Source organism: Tenrec ecaudatus, chromosome 11 (genome assembly GCF_050624435.1).
Source record: "Tenrec ecaudatus isolate mTenEca1 chromosome 11, mTenEca1.hap1, whole genome shotgun sequence".
In the NCBI taxonomy this organism is placed as follows: Eukaryota; Metazoa; Chordata; class Mammalia; order Afrosoricida; family Tenrecidae; genus Tenrec; species Tenrec ecaudatus.
Genome location: NC_134540.1, coordinates 76,775,371 through 76,791,204, shown reverse-complemented (window position 1 = coordinate 76,791,204; position 15,834 = coordinate 76,775,371).

The following is a 15,834-nucleotide window of genomic DNA, read 5'->3' as shown; positions in this document are numbered from 1 at the left end:
CAGCCACAGAGTGGTAAAACCAAAGTGATTAACGAACACTGCTTGACTTTCATAACAGCAGTGTAGAAAAGACAGAATTTGGACTGAATTCATATTGGACAGTATGGGACTTTTCAGGACCTTGACCAGAGCTCTCTGGATGGCATGAATTGCGTGGCAAAGTAGTTCCGGAGTAAGGATCAGACAACTTTGATCCTAAAACTGCTTCTGCACTGTCTCAGTGTATGGCTATGGTGCATCTTTGCATCTCCCCAGGTCTCAGTTGTGTGTGTTTTAACTCTGTGAAGAGAGGCTAGCACTCGGCTTTTCTCATCTCCTTCCTTAGTCTTCTGGTTCCGATTCACAGCACCACGTGTGTCTGAGCAGAGCTGTGCTTTATAGGGTTTTCAGTGGCTGGTTTTTGCAAAGGAGAGTGCCAGGCATCTCTTCTCCATGAACTTAAACCTCCTGTCATCTTGTTAGTAGCTGAGCATGTTCACTCAGGGACTCCTTGTCCCCAGGGTGGGGGAAAGATTGGTGGGAATGGGTAGGTATTCAGATATCCTGTTTCTCTTCTTCCATTCCCCCATCTCTCTCTCTCTCTCTCTCTCTCTCTCTCTCTCTCTCTCTCTCTCTCTCTCTCTCTCGTTTCCGCATTCTCTTGAGCCTCAGTGATCCTGTATTAGTGGGTCCTAGTTCATCTGAAAAGAAAGCAGGATAAATGTGGCACCCACAGATAAAAACAGGAAACTCCTATGATGGTCACTCAGTTAGTATTCTTTCCTTTGAAACACCAGTGACGCCGCAGGACAAAGATGAGGCTTTCGGATTCTCTAAAGATTACAGCTTCACACCCCTATGTAAGGTCCATCGGTGTTGGACTCATCTTGCAAACAGTGCATGGGATTGCACATGAATGTCGCCAATGGAGAGCGTCAGGGTTAGAGGTAAGATCATGGAAAAGTAAATCCAGGGCCTGACTCGTTGAGATCTGTATGCAGCCATGCTATTACCAAGGGTGTGTTCATATCTGTGTGCATCTGAATACTCACAAACTCCAGAGCCAGAAAGTTAAAAATGTAAGCACAATAATGTAGATTATAGTTGATTCAAAGAGCTGATTATACACGTCTGCTGTCTAACTTTAATAACCACCAAACTAATAGATAACAAAGGTTAGCTAGATTTCTTTGTAACCCTCAATATGGATGGCAACTCAATGTGAAGAAAACAAAAATCTTCTCAACTGGACAGAGAGATAACATCATTTTCAATGGAGAAAAGATTGACATTTTTAAGGATTCACCTTGCTTTCAAGCATTACTCAATGTGCATGGAAGCAGCAGTAAAGAAACCAGGTGACCCAGGGCACTGGGTAAACCTGCCGGATAAGAGTTTTTTAAAGTGTCGAAGGGCCAGGATGTCACATTAAGGACAATGTTAGCAACCCAGTCCTTAAAGTGAGCTTGCCCTAAACCATGGCTTTTTCCATCGTCTCATAAGCATGTGGAAGTTGGCCATCGAATAGGGGTAATTGCTGCATTTGACTTATGCTGCTGACAAAGGACATTGAAAATCCCAAGCACCGCCTGAAGAAGAAACACATCTGTCTCGGGAGCCTGACAGCCTAAATGGGACGGTGCGATTTCATCTCACAGTCTTTGGAGAGACTGGTCCCTGGGAAAGGGAAATGCGGGGTCAAAGAGGCAGACCCTCCAGGAGACGCATTGACCCTGCAATGGACTGCAACAAAAGGCTCCCTCCTAACAGCCACTGTGAGAGTGGCGCGGGACCAGGCAGTGCTTCATTCTGCTTCCCAACGGGGTGCTGGAAGTGGGCGCTGACTCAACAGCACCTAGAAAACAACAATAGACATGTCTTGGCTGACTCAAACCCCACGGACAGACATGTAACCTTGTGTAAGGCACAGACAGCACACAGCCCTATAATCAAGGGGTTGAGGGGAACAGTCATTTGTGAGATAAGTCAGTGGGGTGTGCCTTCTGATAAGATGTACTTTAGACACATCCTCTCTGGTACGCCTTCCCTAAGTCCATGGCTGCGATCTATGAAAATATCAAAGGTTTTACAAAGAACTTGACCTGCAGGCTTCAGAAAGACAAGGGCAGGCTGAGCAGTCATAAGCTGAAGGAGACTGCAAGGGCAGGACACCTACGTACATGCAATGGGGAAACCCTAGCGTCCACCGATCTCATCCTCAAGCAGAGAAAGGATGGGCATGGCATTACCAGAAAGGCCAGTCGAATCTAAAGAAAGGCTCTATATTAGTGAGTGATATCGTCCCAAGGTTCATCCCTTGGTTTTCAAAGTTGTATTGTAAGCTCATGAGATGCTCATAAAGCATGGGGTGCGGGATGAGGGTGGGGGGTGGGGTGGAAGGACGGCTCTCTGTTCTATCTTGGCAACTTCTCTGTAATTATAAATTTATTCAACAATAAAAAGTTAAATTGTAAGCACTATGCTTGATCTGAGAGTGTCTCATGTTTCGTTCTATTGTGCCTAAGGTCACTCATAATGGGTTGGAGCTGGCTAGACAGCCCCTAACAACTCCAGAGGCATAGACAATTCTTCTGAGGATGAGTTTGAACCAGCCTTGGACACTGTGGGAGTGGTGGTCATGCAGAACTGGTGGATCTGAAGAAAGATGAAGAGATATACAAACAACCAGACACCAAGACCTAAAGTTAACATCATTGTTCTTTATCAAAGTATCTCCATGCCGTTCATACTTTTATGCCAGACTGTGACTGAGTGACTGGCAATCCATGTGAGAAGCACCTGACAGCCGTCCTGTTATACTTAGCCCACCCCCTCCACCCTTCTACCTTCCTGAAAGAGCGAGTGCTTCTGTGAAATCGTGGCATGTTCCAATTTTGTGTGTGTGCAACCGCTGCAAAGCCACCGCTCTTTTCTTTTTGCATTGTTCGCGCGAAGTATGCCGTTAGGAGCTCGGAATAATAAAGACTGCTGTCATAATTAAGCTCCGGGATGTATTTCAAAGACTCACAGACATTAGAGATGAAAAAGACCCAGCAGGTCATCCAAACCCGTCTCCCTGCCAGTGCAGGATGGCTGTGTGCAATTTGCCAGATCTGTTATCAGGCTATAAAAATTCTAAACTATTCAAAAAATTACCACATTGTATAAATTATGATAAAAAGTTTACCTTATTCCTAGGCAATTCTTGAGGGTAAGGGAAAAAAAAGAAAAAGAAAAAGTAAGTCATTGAATAGCTTTCTAAAAACAATTACTGTCCTATTTAGAATATATTTTCCAAGGTGAAAATGTGGTTATTTTCTACTCAATATGACAGCCAAGGCTTATTGTTATGCAAGCGTTGCTTCCCTGCATCTGATAATTTAAAAGTTACCACTGACCCCAGCTGTCCCTCAAATGATATTATCAATGCGGCTGGCAATAGTTCCAACTTCTTCTGGCTTATATTGAAGTGTGGGACTTGAACACATTTGTATAGGATTCTTCCTTTGGCTCAGATTTCCTAGGCCCAGTAAATGTGTGTGTGTGTGTGTGTGTGTGTTCTTTGAGAGTGAAGGCTATAACCAAACTATGGAAAGGCCTTCAGCAACTGAGAGGTGAGTAACTGTATCCTGCAGAGTTGGATGAGCCCCTTTCCAATCAGAAATGTGAAATGGCAGCGCTGTACCAACTGCTAAGAAACCTGGGTGGAAAATGGCAGCACCAGCTACATCAACACCACAGGGAATGTTTCCACAGACAGAAAATGGGTGAGGACAGATGAAAATCACTGAGATCTAAGAGTTGATTCATAGCCCGGAAATATATCTCTGGAATATGTGCTATTATGTGCAAAAGTGGAAATTTGGCAGAGTGAAGAACAGAGGCAAATAAAGTCCAGTGGAATATGAGGCCACTGTGTCCATCCAGAGAAGGAGCCCTGGTGCTATCGTGGTCATGCTCCAGACTGTGATGCGCATGTACATTGCCCTTCTTTAGAAGCACTGGATTGAGTCCACCATGTTTGTATGAAGTCATGATAGAAACCCACATTAAGAAGCATATCACAACAATCCCAAATCCTGTATCTGACATCCTTCATTAGTTTTCTTTTAAAGTGTTTTCCTGAAACATGTGTGCATGCAGGGCCCTACATGTAAATGGTTTGTATTCAAAAATGCCCTTTGTCAGTTGGATAAAACTTAGATTGTATTTTTCCAACGTCCCAGTGTTATACAAAATAATTGAGTGCCCCCTTAGTGCTACCACTGAAGCTCCTCCCCCGGGCTACACTCACCCCCAAAAGTTCTTCTGTCATCTCTCTTAAATGCCGAACTAGGAATCCCACCCTCCGCGTTGTTTTAATAAAGTGCTGAAGGTGAGTAACCTCAGGAGACATTTCTGTACTTAGATCTGAAGCATATAGATATGACCAAAGTCACTGCAGTTAATTAAAACTCATAGCAACCTTATGGAAGAGCGAGCACACCTGTACTTTTGTGCTTATAAACCTTTGGAAGAGAAGACACTTCCATCTTTCTGCAGGACAAGGCAGCTGGTGAGTTTGAATCTCTGGCCTTGCAGTTGGCGACCCAGCACTCCATCCACATCAACCCTGGAGGTCCTGGAGACAACAGTAACCCCCCAACCCAAACCCACTGCTCAGGAGCTTCTGCTGACTCAGAGTGACTCTGTGGAGGGACTCCAAGACCATACGCTTTCACAGATTCAGATGTTGTCAGTGTTAGGTGCTTGTTAGGTGTTGCTAGGCAGGGTTGAGTGAGTTCCAACCCATAATGAACCTATGCACACAAGACTTATGCACTACCCCAACCCTGCGCCATCCTCATCATTGACCTGTGCCTCAGCCCATTGTTTGCAGACACTGTGTCCATCCATCTCATGGAGGGTCCACCTCTTCTTCACTGCTCCTCTACCTACCTAACATGATGTCCTTGTTTTGGGACAAGCCTCTGCTGACAACATGACCAAAGTATGCAACATAACGTCCCCCATCCTTACTTCTAAGGAGCGCTCTGGCTGTATTTCTTCCAAGACAGATGTGTTTGTCCTTTAGCAGTCCCTGGTACTGTCAGCCTTCTTCTCTGGCACCACAATTTAAGTGACTCCTTTCTTCTCCGGTCTTCCTTATTCAAGCAGACTGCCTCATCCTTCCCGCTCCAAAGGCTGCTGGGTTTGAACCACCACCCTCGTGGTAAACAGTCTCAAGCTTTCCCAGCAACACCACCACAATTGCAGCTTTAAGAGGAGTTCAAGGTCTTGGGGGAGTCAATTGTTCCGATGGTGACTATTGATGCATCTTTATGACTTGTCCCTGTGTTTCTCTTTAATAGCATTTGATATTCCTCCAATTCAGATGCTGGGAGGGCAGAGGGAAGTAAGAAAAGAGAAAGAAAAAGGGAAGGAAGAGTGGAAGAGACTCCACTGCAGGCAACTCATCGTCTGCCTTGGGTTAGGCGTCCTGTTGGCATAGTGGGTGAAATGTCCAGATACAAATCTCTAACTATGAGAGCAGAGGCCTTGTTGTTCTTCTAGGGCAGTGGTTTTCAACCCGTGGGTCGCGACCCCTTTGGGGGGTTGAACGACTCTTTCACAGGGGTTGCCTCAGACCCAGCAGAAAACACATATTTCCAAGGATCTTCGGAACTGATACATGCCCCTCTGTCTGTCTCCAGGTGGGTCGCACACATGCAGACATGCCCACATACGAGTACCTGGTGTGGAGACTGTTACCCAGGCTACACCATGCTTCAAGACAAAATTTCACTTATTTGTAATTAGAAATAAATATTTCCCGATATACAATTACACAGTTTTTTTGTGATTAATCGCTATGCTTTAATTATGTTCAATTTGTAACAATGGAAATACATCCTCCATATCAGGTATTCATATTATGACTCATAACAGTAGCACAATGGCAGTTATGAAGCAGCAATGGGAATGATGTCATGGTTGGGGGTCACCACCACCAGAAGAACTGTGTGAAAGGGCCGTGGCATGAGGAAGGTGGAGAGCACAGCTCTACAGAGTCGCTATCCAGCAGAAAAAGGTGGCCTTCTGCTCCCATAAATATTTACAGGCTTGGAAACCCAAAGGAGCGGTTCTGCCCAGCAGGGTGGGCTAGGAGTCCTGTCTGATTCCATTGCAGTGGTTGGTTCATTGGCCATGAGTCATCAATCGTTGATAAGTCTGAGAGCAGCCTTCTTGAATTAAGGGGTTCCACCCTGGTTATATGACCAGCTGTAGACCTGCTTCCCAGAGAGTGTAAGTGAAGCCCACTTTGTGACACTACTCGTACATTTCATTACATAGTATTGCATAAAAGTGATCTAGGTAAATAACAAGATATTAATCCCATCATGTTCGGTGTACATGAAGAAATTAGAAATATCGGACTGCAGACACCAGCTACTCTACTGACCTTCACCTTGCATATAATTTCCACATCCTAGGAATTAAAGACATAACTTGCTTATCAGTGTATCTTAAGAGAGAATGACAAAGGGAGAATATTTGCTAAATTCTGCTGTGCTCCAACTCTTCTTAAAAAACAACTTTTCCTTTCCTAAATGACTATGAAGAGGGCACAACACATTTGCATTTACAGATAGTGACATGTTGCTCTGCCTCTCCTTTATCCCAGGCAATCAGGTCTCTGGCAATTTATGGCTAAAAATGGAGCATTAGAATCTTTTCAGATGTCACCCCTCATTTTTCACTCCCTGAATTCTCCAGAATCATCCATATAAGGAATGCTCCGGGACAAAACATGGCATTAGCTTGACCCATTCACCTCATCCTGTCATTAGTATGGCCAACTTGACATTGAGGACCTGCTGTGGAGGCACCATCAAGAAGGGGCCACAGTAAAAATGAGTGGAAGAATATCCCCCCACATTCTCCTGCCCCCCCAAAAAAACATAAAGGGGGAAGCAACTTGCCCTTGAAGTTAATTTCAGCTCATAATGACTCCATGTTTGACAGAGTTAAACTCTGCTCCACAGGATTTTATTTGGTTGATTTTTCAAAAAGAAAAAGTCCAAGCCTTTCTTCCAAGGAGTCTTGGGCTGCATTTGAACAGACAACCTTTAGGTGAGCAGATAAACCTTAGTTGTTTATACACGCTAGCAGAGTTATGCTCTAGGCCGCTATCTGAATGGTCAGCAGTTCAAAACTACCAGCAGCGCCATGGGCTTTCTACTCCCATAATCAGTCACAGCCTCTGAAAAGCAGAGTGGGTCACTGTGAGTCAGCATTAACTCTGTGGCAGTGAAATACAGAAACTGTGAACAGACCACCGAGTCACTATCCTCAAGGTCCACAGTACAAACCAAGCTGCCACTTAGAGAAAGATGAAGCTGCGTGTTCCCACAGGGACTTGCAGTCTCAGAAATCCCGTAGGACCACTATGAGGCAGAGACATCTCCGCGGCACTGAGCTTGGTTTGGGATTTGGTTGAACTATAGGGAATGTTGGATGGCACAAATGGCCAAGGATTCAACTATTAACTGAAAATAAATAAATAAATAGCCAGGCCTGGTGACCTGTTCCAGAAGACCACAGTTCTCTGCAATGTGATGGGGCTGATTTGAGTCAGAATCCATGCGAAGCACCTGATTTGTTGTTGCTGTTGAACTTCTGTTTTTTTTAATTGTGTGTGTTTGTGTGTGTGTGTGATCATTTACAGGGTCGAAACTAGATTTCCCTTCTCTGATTAATATCTGTACAGTCAAACCTCCTATTCGAGCTATATTTTAAAAAGTTATTTCTTTAAATTTTAAAACCCCAAGTGACTGTTATTGAGCATATGTCATAGCTGAATCGTTTGGAAGCTATTCTGATTTTCTGCAATCTTCAGGAACACCCCAGCCTTGCTCATGATAAGGACTGTTAGCCTTAAATCCAACACTCAACCATACTTCCAAATCCTAAATCCAAACCAAACTCATGGCCTTTGATAAGGCAGGGGCAAACTTGTTTCTTTCTTAACAAATGATCTTCCAAGATCAATGTTGGTTAGAAAAGAAGGTGAGAAGGGGAACAAAGGAAAAGAAGCAAGGCTTCCAGAGAAGAAACTCCATCCAGCTGGAAGGCCTTGACAATGGAGACTGTTGAAGTCATTCACAAATGCTGCCTTTGCCCCTGAAAGGTCGTTTAAGTACATTTAGCTCATGTGTTCTCTGTGGCTCATAAGCATTTAAGCCCATGAAGAAGCGGGGGAGGGGGGGTTAGCTAATGCATGTGATAACACTGTACATCAGATGGGCAACTCAACTCAAAAATCCCTCATGCAAAAAGGAAACAAAAACGGTGCATAGAGATCATGCTTCCCCATCTAATTCCAGAGCAAAGAACCTGAAGTGGATTTCTGGTGAAGTCAGTTGTATACCAGTTGGAACATGGGCGCCTAGCACCGCCACTCAGCAATATGATCTGTGTTTAAATAGCTGCCAAACAACCATGTGGTGGCTGGCAGCACGCTGCGTGTTGCAATGAGAACGATCTGTTTCCAAATAAAGCCACATAACAAGAGGGCAAGGGAGGCTGATGTGAAGAACCATTTTTCACTATCTCTCTGTGTGTACACACACACACACACACACAAACACATACATATAGATACAGTGAGAGATGAGGTTCCCATTTTCAAGGGCTCTAAATCAATTTCGATTTAAAAAAAAAATGTTGGCCAACCATAGTTGGAAACAGACCCCTGTTCTTTTTAACATGGATTTCTTTTTGGTGTTCTGTTTTCAGCGGTCCTTTTCCTCCACAGAGGAGCACCCTCCTCTCGTCTCTCCAGTGAGGCTGACATAGCCATCCAGTGGACGGAAAGCTCTTTGGCATATGGTGGCTTCGTTGTTGTTTGTACTAGCTGTCACGTCGGCTCTGACACATGATGGCTAGCAAATCCTCAAAAAAACAGTTGACAGAATCACAAATCATGTCTTGACTTTCTTTCCACAGAACTCGTACAGAGCACCTTTTAGTTTTCTAGTACGATTTCTACTCATCCACAATGATCTAACTTACAATAATTTTGGGGTTTTGTATCAAAGATGCACTATAATTTTTTATATCCTAAGTTGACAAATCTTAGTTCTGCAGGATCCTATCAGCTACCTATCAAATGATCCTTTCAGTTACTTATCAGAAGGAGGCTCTGTGGTGGTGGTGTTATAGGTGACTTGTATTTACTTGTGTGCTATTTGCATTTTACAAATTGGATAATTAATCTGTGTTAATTTTGTTTAAAACAAGAGTAGAAAATTAAAAATTTTCTTTAGCATCGTTTTCTTCTGTCCTAATTTTTCTATGATTAGATAGCAACAGCCTTTACCAATAAACAAAATAGAAAAGTCTAAACCCATTGCCCTTGAGTTTAGTTCTGATTCATAGTAACTCAATAGAATGAAGTAGAGCGTACCCGTGGGGTCCAAAGCTTTAATCTTTATAGAAACAGAATGGCACATCCCCCATGCCCACCCCCTGATAGAACAGCTGCTAGATCTGAATTGTAACCTTTTGGTTAGCATCTGAGTGTTTCATCACTGTGCCATGAGGGTTATCGGCAGAACATTTTAGAGACTAGGTATTTTCACACCGTCTTGATAAATCCACTGTCATCAACTTGATCTTGACTCAAAACATCACTATAGGACACAGTAGAACTGCCCTGAGGGTTCCTGAGGCCTTCAATCTTTCCTGGGGCAGAATACCTCATCTTTCTGCAGCAAAACAGCTGGTGGTTTCAAACTGCTGACCTTGCAATTAGCTGATCAATTCATGACCCCAGGCTCCAAAAGCTTGGTAGGTCATAAAATGTTAGACTTTGCAGTTTATCACTCTATGAATAAAACAACAGCATTATGAAACTAATCAGATTGATTTAGAATATCTTGTTGTCAATGAACACCTCTTACAGATTGGAAATACTAGAAATATTAAACTTCATTGAAGAGATTGTCAATTAATCAAAAACTACATTATTTGCAAGTAAAAGATGTAGCCCCTCTCCCGAGATGAGGATTTTCATCGACAGTACTAGTAATCAATTATATGTAGAGTGGTAAAGATATGCTTTATCTTCCTAATTATGAGTAAACTCCTTTCATTTCACTACTAATGAGAGATAAAATTTTCATGAGATCCACATTAACCAGTTTTCAAAAGGTTATCTTTTTCATTGTTTTTTATCTTTCTTTCATAAATTAAATTTTTATTTTACAGTAATTCTCTGGATTCTAAAATGGATAAGCTTACATAAAAAATCAAAACCTATGTCCAAGGTTCTGGTTTAGTATCACTCTAAGTCTTGATTATCAGGCAACATGATTCTTCTACATAGAAATATAATTAATGCTCTCAGAAATAAGTAAAAATTCCCTTCTTAAATACTTATCAAGAGAAGCAAGTGAGAGAGTATTTACACTTCACTAGCAAGATGGAAACTTCCAGTCAGTAACATACTGACTTACTAAGGTAGCTTTCATTTTCCATTGCTATTGAAAATGTAAGACCTCTCCTTAACTGAGGAATTCTGGCAGTAGAGAGGGTTTCCAGTTGGTTGTGACCTGAAAGGTCAGCAGGTCGAAACCCCAGAAGCTCCCTGGGAGAAAGATGAGACTTGCTATTCCCTTAAAGGCTTACAGTCCTGGAAACCCACATGGACAGTTCAACTTTGACCTATGGGGGCCATTATGAGTCAGAATTAGCTTGATGGCAATGAGTTATATCCTTCAATTTGACTGATTCCCTTGCACCTTATCTATAAGCTTAGCTGATTAACAAGCAAGAGTATTCCTTGATCTGGGTAAGGCGATCCACCAAACTTTCTGTAACCCCAGCATCTAATACTAGAACATTGTTGTTATTAGACACTGTCCAACCAGTTTGGCTCCCAATGACCCTGGGTAGAACAGAAACAAACGCCGCCCAGCCCTGTGCCATTCTCACACATTGTCTTACATTTGAGCTCATTGTTGCAGTCACAGTGTCAATCCATCTTATCTCATCATGGACCTTCCTCTTTTTCGCCGCCCCTGTACTTTACCAAGCATGATGTCCTTCCTCCGGAACTGGTGCTTCAGACAATGTGTCCACAGCACCTGAGATGAAGTCTCACCATCCTTACTTCTAAGGAGTATTCTGTCTAGACTTCTTCCAAGACAATTTTTGGGGTTGTTTTGGCAAATATTCTTCAACAACACAACAATTTAAATGCCTTACATTTTCTTTGGTCTTCTTAATTCAATATCCAACTTCACATGCATATGAGGCAATTAAAAATATGGCTTCAGTCAGGGGTTAGTTCTCAAAGTAATACCCTTGCTTTTTCAACACTTTAAAGAGGTCTTGTGCAGCAGATTTACCTAATGCAGTATGTTGTTTGATCTCTTGCCTGCTGCTTCCATGAGCATTGATTGTGTATCCAAGCAAGAAAAAAAATCCTTCATGACGTCAAGCTTTCCTCCATTTATCATGTTCTTACCTTTTGAGCCACTTGTGAAAATGTTGGCTTCTTTACATTGAGTTGTAATCCCTATTGAAGGTGGTAATCATTGATCTTCATCAGTAAGTACTTTAATTCTTCCTCACCTCCAACAAAAAAGGTTGTTCATAAGCCTTCCTCCAATCCCGATGGCACGTTTCTCCTCATATGAGAAGACTAAAAATATTGTGGAAAAATACCATTTTCTTTCTATTCCATTTTCCATGATCTTTTTTGAAGCCCCCTCATAAATATATGTGTAATTTGTACATATATACTAACATATATAAAATAAGTATATATGTGCATACGTGTTTATATACAGTTTTATTCAAATACATGCAAACACACACAGGGAACTCCAGCTTCCCACTTGAAATCTCTCTTGAGAGTTACGTACACCAATTACATTTTTATGTTCTTTTGGGAGTGGAGTCAGGGAGAGGGGGGCAGATTTATGTCAAAATTCCCTTTTCACTAATCTCTATATCAACAAATATTGTTTTAAATATCACTCATTTTAAGCTGTGTGGACTAAGTACCTGGGTGGGTAGAAGGTTTTCCATGCTAATACTGTGGGTTGGCTTTTCTTTTAACAGTAGCAATTCTCTTTTAGAATTATTGGGAAAAGAGTTGCTGGAAAAAAAGAAATTGTCACAAAATAGGAGGGCTGTCCTACACTCTCAGTGAATTATGTCACAATCGCTCCTAGGCTCGCGGTAGAACAAGGATGTTAACAGTTTTGCTGCATGACACGTACTTTCACTCAGGTGTCCTTTTCCCTAAATCACCTTCATGATCCTCCTTGTTAATGCAGGATGCCCATCACCTCAACCACATGTATTCAATAAAGACAATTAGACTGCCCTCGTCACTTGTGTGAACCAGAAAAACTGTCCTTACTCAAATAACTCAAGATCATTCTAATGTATGTATGTAAATATACATATATACACATGTATATAAACATATACATATGTATATACATGCATACATATGCATATACAACACAAACACACATGAAAATACCAAAAACAAGTGATATCAAATCTATTCTGACTCATAACCACTCTATGTATGATTTCTGAGATTATGAAACAGAGAGTTCCATATTTCTCTTGCATAGCAGCTGGGGGGGGGTGGCGTTTGAACCACTGAACTTGTGTTTAGTAGTTCAACACTTAACTGACAGTTATTTTTAAGATCATATTTTAGAAAATTAGATACAATTTACTAATGGCTCTGTATATTCAGAAGAGTATTGCTGCACAAAGCTTAGCCTACTAACTACCCGTCTGGTTTTTCACTGTGAGAGCTAGATCCTAGTCTGGGGAAATAACCAATCAAAAGCTTGAGCAGGCCTTGATTTGTTCCAACACTTCCCACCTTTACAGTGTGGTCCAGACTGATGCTAAGTATTCCTCTGATAAGAGTTCCTAACACTTGCCTAGGTAAGAGAGTTTAAAATCTCTATGCTCTAACTAAATATTGTACTTTCTTTTCTCCTTCCTGTTAACCAGATGAAATTTTTCTTTGCCTACATCATTTGTATTATAATACACGAGGAAGCTTCAAAAAGCTCACAGGAAAAGTATCAAAGCCCCTGCATATAAGATGTTCAATAGCTCCCACTGACCTCTGTTTTTTAAGTATTTAAGATCATATCATCAAAAATTTATGCCGGGATTTTTCCATAAGCAATCATCACTGAGGAAATGTCCCCCTACATTAAACAACAACAAAATGTTTTCTGTACTCTTTCTCTCTCTCTGCTTGTTTTAAAATATTCAAGTCCCACTCCTGGTGGGGTCTCACTAACATCAGATCAAACACATCCTCTTCTTTACGTGTGTCTTTCCCCCACAGAACTATTTAGACTCAAACTCCGAGACAGAGTCAAACCATCTGCAGATCGATATCTTAACTTCTTTAACTAAGTGTCTAATTCCTCTGAAGCATCTCTGTGTGGGTGATTCGGTTACCACCATAGAGGTCTAAGTAAAATAGATATGTGTTGGTCTGATGGTTTTTAATACAGTCAAACATTTAAAATGTCTCAGGTAAACCAAACTGTATCACTTTTCTACAGAGGAAAATTATATTTTAAATATTTGTTTAAAATATATTGATTTCCACCACTTAGCACTTTACTTTTTTGTACCTGAAGTGGTAAATGGTGGAAATCAACACATTTTAATTGATAGAATCTAATATCAAGACAACTCTATCATATACCTTTACAAGTAGATTTGATCTTCAAATTCAGTACATATAGTTCATCAATTAATGTTAGCAGCGACTAGTAAAAATGCAACGATACTGTTTTATCCTTTTTTTAATGTTCTACTTCAACTCCAAATTGAACACTTTCATTCAACCCTCTCTGTGTCTCTCCCAGTCCATCTTTAATCAGCTAAGCGAATAAGATGACAGGGCCAGGCATGAGTCACTGCCTGCTTTAGGCAATCATTTTGAAAGTGTCATTAAAAGGGTCTCTTGTTTACTAAAGCTTGCAACTCAAAATCAACACTCAAAATTTAAGATTTTAGCGCTTTGCTCGGAGACTGCTAAAGAGTAATCAATTCACTGAAGAAGAAATAAAAGGAAACATACTATCTCAAATTACATAAAAGGTGATCACAACAATAGACAGTAGACCTCTGCTATTCTGAAGCATGTTTTATTGATTGATATAGCAAGTACGACTCACCTTCACTCCTTGTGAGGATTACAAGTCAGTAGATCCAGAGATGAGTTTGAAAGTCATATGACGGAGGCATTGTAACTAAAATACATCCCAAGTGTGGATCTGTGTAAAAGTGCCATACCCATCTGAGATTCAGCCAACTGCCTTTTGATGGATAAGTATGGTAGATGGATAACTATGTAGCTGCTTAAGTATTTTAGAAAGTGAGGATAACCATCTGAAATTTATGAATATTCAAATCTTTACTAAAAGCAGCTTGTATGTGAAATTTAAATGACATAGAGCACACCAGAAAAAGGCTCCTTTCCAAAGTTCTACAAAAAGAATCGTATTTACTGATGACACGAGCTAATCAAAGACATGTAGCGTCATCTGGAAAACTTAATGGCATGCCATAACTTCAGATCACAGTCGATATGCATAACAGAACCCATAATTATTTTTTCTAATCATCAAGCCAAAAGCAAAGAAGTAAATGAAGCGATATGAAAATGAAACAGAAAAGACAAAGGAAAATCCCACAGAAAACATTTACTATATAATTGAAATGGCTTACGAAACCAGCTAAACCCTTGAAGCCTTTTTGGTGTGTGTGTGTGTGTGTGTGTGTGTGAGTGTGCGCGCGCGCACGCGCGTGCTTTGTTTTACAGGCACATCCTATCACTAAAATATATTCAGGATTCTGGAGATACCACAAACATTTGCTATTTCTCCAGCACCTCCTCCGATTTAAAAAATGCTTAGTTACAAAATACAAGAGTTACAGCAAAGGCTCGGGCAATCTCTGCATCCTGGAAACAACTGGACTGGAAGCAACAGTAACTCATCCCACAGCATCTTCTAGGTGGTCACACTTTGCCTCTAAGCCATGCCCTGTGTATTTGCAACAGCTGTGGAATGGAATGCCGTACATGGAACAAGCTTGGAGGCCATTTCCCACTTCCTTCCACAACACAAACGCCTAGATGGAGGTTTCCAAAATGTAAATACTGCCTCGGCTTCTCAGATGGATTTGATTTCCAGTAAAATGAGTGCCAAAATTATAACTTTGATATGCAAAATGTCTACACTAGTTAGTAATAATCACTTTCCCTCACACACACACAAAATGCTTTCCCTCTCTGATGAGGTTAAAGGACACAGCAAATCGGTAAATGTTTGTCTACCTATTGCAATGGTGAAGAATTGAGGGATCATCATTAAGAGGATCAAATGATCAGAGACACTGAAACCCATGAAATCGTGGAAAAGGCTATGGAACTCCTCATATGGAAGTATTTGGAAAGTGTAGAGCTCATAGATATGAAAAGCACATTTCATCAATAAATTTTCACAGGCTGTGTCTTAGCAATATATCCTTTATACACAAATTTTAAAATAACAAATAGAATGCTATACTCAGCTAATGTGATTGGTTTTTTTATATCTTTAAATCATATTATACATACATATATATCATATATATAAATTCATCCATTGCCAATGCCTAAAAATCTAAACTATATTGTAGATAATGTCATTGTATAGATTTTTTACTTATAAATATAGTTTAAGGCTCATGTACACATGCACAATAATTAAGTGAATATTAGTATTCAAAACACTGCTGATAGAAAAGAAAAATCATAAAAGAGCA